The sequence below is a fragment of the Polyodon spathula genome, chromosome 10 (assembly GCF_017654505.1).
Source record: "Polyodon spathula isolate WHYD16114869_AA chromosome 10, ASM1765450v1, whole genome shotgun sequence".
NCBI classification, from domain to species: Eukaryota; Metazoa; Chordata; class Actinopteri; order Acipenseriformes; family Polyodontidae; genus Polyodon; species Polyodon spathula.
This window is the reverse complement of record NC_054543.1, coordinates 33,685,762-33,693,650: the sequence shown is the minus strand read 5'-3', so window position 1 is coordinate 33,693,650 and position 7,889 is coordinate 33,685,762.

Genomic DNA, 7,889 nt, shown 5'->3' with positions numbered 1-7,889 from the left:
TTAGGGCTGTTATCTACTGTATGAATGTAATTTCTATGTCTTTTCTCCAGATATCAACATATACCTATAGTTTTTTTTACTGAATGTGGGCTTTGCTGCCACTATGTGTGTGTATTATCTAGCTATTGCAGATTGTTCTATACAGAAGAATATTTATCTAAAGGTGTCTCCATGTATAACACGTGACACTGTAGTGATAAAGTATTAAACTGGTGAAAGCACATTACTGATTTCATGAAGAATATTTTATTTGGATGTTACTTGTTTTTACACTGTACCATACCAATATACATGCTGTGCATACATTGTACTGTCCAGAATGTGTGTCTGAAACATTTTAGGAATCCTGTTAGAAAATGGTTGCAGTTGGATTATGATTACAGAAGCCAGTTGGTGTATAGAAACAGAGATCTATCTTGCCACTGCTGTTGATGGTTTTGCGATCATAAAATAATCAGAGAACCAGAAAGAACGAGCAAACCAAGAAGTGTCAGCAAGAAAATGGATGTACAATTAAAGAAAAATGATCAAGAAAAGCATCACAAGAGATTCCATCATATACCTCTAAAATATATGAAATGTCTCATCAGTCATTTATACAGCAATCTGTGGTTGGCATACAAGGGTTACTAATATATTTGATTAGTTTGTAAAATGCTTTATCATGCATTGATAAAACTTCAACTTTAATCAACAAGATCTTAGGCTTGTGTTCTAACATACAGTACAACATTTACTGTGCCTTGATAGTAGTAATACATTACATAGAGCCATAACAAGCAACAGCACATCAAGTTCCAACTCTTTATTGAGTGTGCCAAAAAATAGTGTTGTTACACTCATAGTAAAAGACATTTCCATTATTAACATTTTAATTAGACTACCGGTCAAAAGTTTTAGAACATCCCCATTTTTCCAGTTTTTATTGAAATATGTGTATATGAATAACCTGAAATGGTACAAAGGTAAGTGGTAAACTGCCAGAGGTTAAAAAAAAAAAAGTTTAGGTTACCAAAAACTGAAAAATAATGTACATTTCAGAGTTATACAAAAAGGCCTTTTTTTTTCAGGGAACAAGTAATGGGTTAACAACTTACAGCTGTTCTGCAGCAATGGAAATAAATTAAGCCTTGAAAGTTGATGTTAACAATGCCTACAGGTGTCCCAACTTCTGTTGATTACTTACAAACCTTCTGTCTGTATAAAAGCAGTGTTGGAACAGACTGTGTTACTACACCCTCTTAAGCATTATTTGGACAGTATTGTACTGCAGGAAGTAGTATATTGCTATCATAATGGCAATAAAAAGGCAATTAACAAAGGAAGACAGACAGACCATTATAACCCTTAAAAGTGTAGGTCTTTCCTTTAGCGAAATTGTAAAGAAAGCCAAGGTGTCAATAAGTATAGTTTCCTACACCATCAAAAGGCACTTGGAAACTGGAGGAAACTCTGACAGGAAGAGGTCTGGCAGACCCAAAGCCACAACAGAATCAGAAGACAAGTTTCTGAGAGTCAACAGCTTGCGTGATAGGCAGCTCACAGGACAACAGCTTCAAGCACAGCTTAACACTGGTCGAAGTAAGCAAGTCTCAGTTTCAACTGTGAAGAGAAGACTTCGAGCTGCAGGATTGACAGGTCGAGTGGCAATAAGAAAGCCATTGCTAAGATGGCAAAATAAGAAAAAGAGGCTTGCCTGGGCCATGAAGCACCACCAGTGGACTACTGAAGACTGGAAGAAGGTCTTATGGACAGATGAATCAAAATTTGAAATCTTTGGTTCATCAAGCAGGGTTTTTGTACACCGTCGAGTAGGCGAAAGGATGATTCCTTGATGTGTGACACCAACTGCCAAACATGGAGGAGGTAGCGTGATGGTCTGGGGCTCTTTTGCTGGATCCAGAGTCGGCAACTTGCACAGAGTGAGTGGCACCTTGAACCAAAACGGCTACCACAGCATTTTGCAGCGCCATGCAATACCCTCTGGTATACGTCTAGTTGGTCAGGGGTTCATCCTACAGCAAGATAATGACCCCAAACATACCTCCAGGCTATGTCAGAACTACCTTAGAAGAAAAGAACAAGACGGTAGGCTTCAAATCATGGAATGGCCAGCACAGTCTCCAGACTTAAACCCCGTCGAGCTGGTTTGGGATGAACTGGAGAGAAGGGTGAAAGCAAAGCAACCTACAAGTGCAACACATTTGTGGGAACTTCTGCAACGATGTTGGGACGAACTTTCCGAACAATATTTGATTTCCATTGTAGAAAGAATGCCACGAGTGTGTTCGGCTGTTATATCTGCAAAAGGTGTCTACTTTGAGTCAAAAATTTAGATTAAATTTTGTTAAACCAAACGATTCCATGATTTCTTTTTTTATCTCCAATTGTTTATTTGTTCTGTGCTTTAATTTCAGAGTACATTGAGACATTAAACTGCGTAAATTTAAATAAAAACTGGAAAAATTTAGGTGTTCTAAAACTTTTGACCGTAGTGTAGGTGATAGGAATTGAGAAATGACACTGTACATTGTGCTATTTTCTAGAACTGTGCTTTAATCAGTCAGGGAAGGTCATGCTCAGTTGCACCCAAAAAAAAAAAAATGTAAAAAGATAAAGATATCAGATAAAGCCAAGGGGTATCAAGTTCTGTATATTTCACCTATATATATATATATATATATATATATATATATATATATATATATATATATATATATCTCGACGATATGTTAAATATATCCTTTGGTTATTATATAGAGATATATATATATATATATGTATAATTCTTGAGCAGTAAGAATGCACTTATTTCTAGGAAACCAAGGAATTTGGATATTCTGTGCTGTGAAAGAAAGTACATTGCAGTGATTTACAGCAGTTTTAATGGCCTCCACAAAATACTGTAACATTGCGGTAGCCTTTCCATTTTCTGCAACTGTCTCGGTTGAGTTGACAGTATTGATATGCAGAGGTCCTTCTTTGAAAATACTCTTGATGGCCCATGAGTACTTCTTGGACTTCTCTGTCATGACAATCCCCATCAAAGTAAAATTTCTCATCAACAGGTTTTGGTTTTGTATGTACATCTGACTCTGAAATTATTCAAAGAGGGTGTTTAACAAACTGCTATTTTGCTGTTAAATAAACAAAACACTATGAATAATATTGAATTATAACTGCTTTTAACTCCTAAAAGACAGATATTAAAAGACATTTTCCAGGCCCACTCATTTTATATGCATTGTTTTCAGATAACATGAAATCCAATAAATGTTTACACAAAATTTCAATATTTACTTAAATGACAAGGCTATATAAGGCTTCCTTAATACAGAACACTTTATGGGTTTATCAGTGTAATGCAGTGAATTCCCCTTTTTGATTGAAGTAAAAAAAAATACATCATGATTATTGTTCTATATTTTTTATCTTACTTCTGCAAATGTAATTCAAGCTTTTTCAGTGAAGGCCAATTGGATCAAAGGTACTAGTTAACATCCACCACAACCCCTCTTCTGAATATGCATAGATTGGATAAGGGTTCCTGTTAAACTGATGTTTACTTCTGCACAATACAATACAGTCAATAGTTAGAAGATCCGTTCCTTCTACAGTCGGGTAGCCACACACAATTGCTCCATACTCTGGCAGTTCCATTGTACAAGCCATTGCTAAAAAAAAGTGAAATTGTGTTAAAGTGTTGCTGTCATAATGCCAAGGTTGTCTCACCAGAGAAGATTGTATAAACTCTAAATCACTTCTCTCTATTGATATTTCTGGGAAAAAGCCATTTGTCAATATACTTTGTTAAATAAATGTACAGTATTGTACTGTATAAAATGCATGCTTAGAAAGCCTTTCTAGGGAGAGAACCAAACCTGGTTGATTGTTCAAGCCCTGTTGACAATAATAAGACACTTAAACTCCATAAGTATTATTTTACACATTCATAGCAAGGTGTGCCCGAGGCCAAGATCCAAACCATTTTCAAGTACGTTCCTTCACTCTATTCTTAGTCATGGCTGTGACCCAACACTAAGTCAGGGGGGAAAGACCTTTCACTTGATCTTGCTGCACGATCAGGATGTCAAGGAAAGACCCATCTTCAAGGACTTTTCAGTGGCTTCCCTGGCTAATAAAACCAGCTTCATCTTTAATCCAGAAAGCCATATGGTACTGTTCTGTGACAGAATGAATCTGTCTCTCTGGGTCTTTAAAGGGGATAATGACAGTGCCTTAACAACATTTCAACTGTGTGGATACAGAAAGAGTAATGCATGTGTAAACATTAATACAAATTGTATATAATTACAAGCAATGCTCTGACAAAGTAGGCCGTCCAAAAGAGTAGGAGTTACAAAAAGCATGGTGCAATATCACATTATAATGACTCACGTTTCACTGTGATTTGGAAGGAGCATTTTGCTGTGTTTCCTGAAGAATCCATGGTGGTGTACACCACAGAGTACTGACCATATGCCAGTTTATCTCCACTGTTCATAGAAGAACCGTCCTTTGTGATCTTAAGTGGTTCCCTGGAATTGTCTTCAACGACAGGCTTTTTCCAGGACACCTCAGATAGGTTGTTCCAGTATGGGTTTCCTCTCTGGGTTTCAAGTTCTGTGTTCTGAGGGCAGGACATGACTACTGGAAGCTCTGTGTCTAAAAGAAAAATGTAGAATAAGTTTTTGCTGACACTATTTCATCTTCACAACTAAACCAAAAATAGAAGGGTTGACATGGTAACCATTGCTAAACAATATACTTGCTGTACTGTAAGCATGGATAAGATGAAAACTGAACCGGTTTTACTCAGAATCCACCTGTGTCGATCATAACACCACCTGTTTTCACCAGTCTAAATTTATCCTTTTATTCAGTTTATGTTAACAGTACACAATAACTGTAATCTGACTCAGCTGACACATGTCAATTCCAGGAAGAGGCTCAATATCTAACCTGCTCATTAGGGTGACCCTTGTAAACACATTCATGGACTAGCAGAATCATTGCAAATGAGGTAGTATTTAGCTAAGCTATTTGCAATACCTTTTTGGTTATTTCCTGGCCCACAGTGGACAGTGGATTCTGATACAATATACTTCCCACACGTCTCTGGCTTTAGTGCACACTGGTAAAGAACAAATTGATCTTTTGCCAACATCTGCCCCACTCAGAACAAGATTTGGCTGTGCACAGGCATCTCATTGCAGTCCCCTTCATAGAATTGAAGGTCGTCCCCTCGCCTGGAACCTGTGCGCAGCCTGACTAATAAGAGAGAATCAGAGGATCTATTATTAAAATGTGTTTAACCAACTGCATATAAACACAGCTTAAATACAATTACAGGATGTTTTATACATGTATTTACTTTAGTGGCTATAAATGGTTTGGAATGATAATACTGGTGACTGTTTATCCATGCACATGTTTTTTGAATTTCACTGTATTCCCATGCAAACAACCCTGGATCTTTAAAAATCATTAATAACACTAGTAACTATTGGTCAAATATTCAAAGATTTTGCAAATGTATGCAACTTTTATGCAACTCTGCTTGCATTGTGAATATCTTGCATATATTTGCAAATCTGTGAAATTCAAAAGAGATGCAGGGAAATTGCTAATATTGCAAAGATATAGAAATTAATACATTTAAATGAATCTAAACATCACATGAATCACAACTCACACTATACCCAACTGATGCAGGTGAATTTCCGAGATGAGACAATGGTTCAGAGTGTTCAACAGCATAAAGAGGGCAACTTTCCTGAAGAACAGATTGTAATAATAGCTGATAAAAAGGGTAAAAAACAAAAAATAAGATTTGGCATTAAACAATGCAAACTGTATTAAAAAAAAAACTATACTACACAATTACTCCGTCACTATAGTCTGCATATTAATTCTGGGAGTATACATCGTCAGCTGGGGGTAACAAGCCCAAAGGACATAAAGTGGAAAATAGCAATTCTGGAAACTGCTTTGCCCTGCAAGATCCAGATTTGTCTACATAGACCATATCCGGAACATGCAGAAAAAGTCTTCATTTATCTCTGGGTCATTTTTTGTTTGTTTGTTTGTTTGTTTTATTTTTATTGTAAGTTTAAGTAAATTACCTGTATTTTTGTAGAATGTTTTATTAGTCATGAGTGTGCAAATTATATATTTCACCTTACTGGAAGAGGTAATTCTTTGTACTTCATATAATTTTTCTTTTTAATTGATCTAACAATTTTTACTTTTTATTAAGGGCCCCAGCCATCGTTTAAATGTTGCAGTTCAGCTGGCAGCAGATAGTTTACACATTTACAACAAGATGTAAAACATTGCAGCCTTACTCACCAATGTAGCTTTGTGGCATCTGAGAATTAACTTTTTGCCAGGACTGATCAAGATGAAACTAACAGCTTGTTGATTGAGAGGACTTGCAAAACGATACCAGCCCTGGTCTTCTATGGAAATCAGTGCCCTTTATGCAAAGTGGTATACAAAATTGCCAAGTTTTCTCTTTGTTTCCATTAGATGGGTAATGCAATGTACCACATGCCAAGGCTCCATCTAATGGTGGTGCAACTGTACACACAGGATCTGGTTCTGCAGATAATTAAACATTTCTTTAAATCTGTTAACAAAAGATTATTTAGCAGTTTGCATATCTGTTGTAAACTTAATTCCATCTAAGCTTCCTGAAGATGACAAAAGTTGAAATTGCATCTTTCAATGTATTTTTTTTTTTTTTACTTTCCTGCTTTGTATTAATGCAGCTTAGTTGAAATCTAAGCACAACATTATGGATAAAGGACAGTTTGGCAGAACTGGAAATTCATATTAGCCTCCCTCACAGGGATGCTTAAAAAACTTACTGGTAGCAAAAATGTGACATTGAATGAATTGTGTATATTGTGACAGGACAAGGTTTCATTATACTTGCTAACCTTTAAGATGGTATAAAAAATGTGAAGAATAGCATTACATTATTCAACAACTTCAGCACCAGCACTTACTTTGAATGATAACTTTAAACTGACAGGATGCTTCATTTCCTGCCTCATCATTTGCTGTATACTGCACATTATGAGTCCCATAGCGGAAAAGAGAGCCGCCAGATATAGAAGTAATGGAAATAAACACGCCACTGTTGTCACTGATATCTGGCTCTTGACAGGTGGCCTGGACAGGATCTGTGTCATTATTTTGCTGATATCCTGAGCACTGTTTGTAATAATAGGAGGTACAGTATCTGTGGAGTTCAACTGAATATGGTTAAAATTGCATAAATGTCACAAATTGCGTTGCAAGCTTTGAATTCAAAATACAATTTACAAACAGTGGCTTTTTAAAAGTGATTTTCATTTAAAGTGGTGACATATCAGAATCAAGATCTGCAGACAGTATCAAAAAAGTAGGAAGCAGATCATCTCTGAAAACTTCTCTGTTGATTGCTGGCAATTGTACTCAATTTGCAGAATATTACTATTTTCAAATACCAGTCTTGCTTGCTTCCACATAACAGCTGAATAGGTCAAGCATTCTGAAAAAGAGAGCGGTTCTACACTGGTACTGTAAGACCAATTATCTGATATAGTGCAGTACTACATGATGTATCTAACTTTCTGCTCCATTATCATAATGAGAGCAACTTTTCCTAGACTGTAGTCTGTATGTCTGAAGAATTAAAATAAATCAAGAAGGTCACGTATTTCCATAAAATGTTACATAAAGTTTATTATTGGAAAAAAGACTCAAATAATCTGGCAGTTTCCAGTTTCCTTGACTGCTTGAGTTTTACTTTAGCAGTCCCAGGTCAAACAGCACGAGCAGTGTATGCGTTAGACATTTGTTTGCCATCATCTGAAAGCACAGGGGTTACAAATAAATAA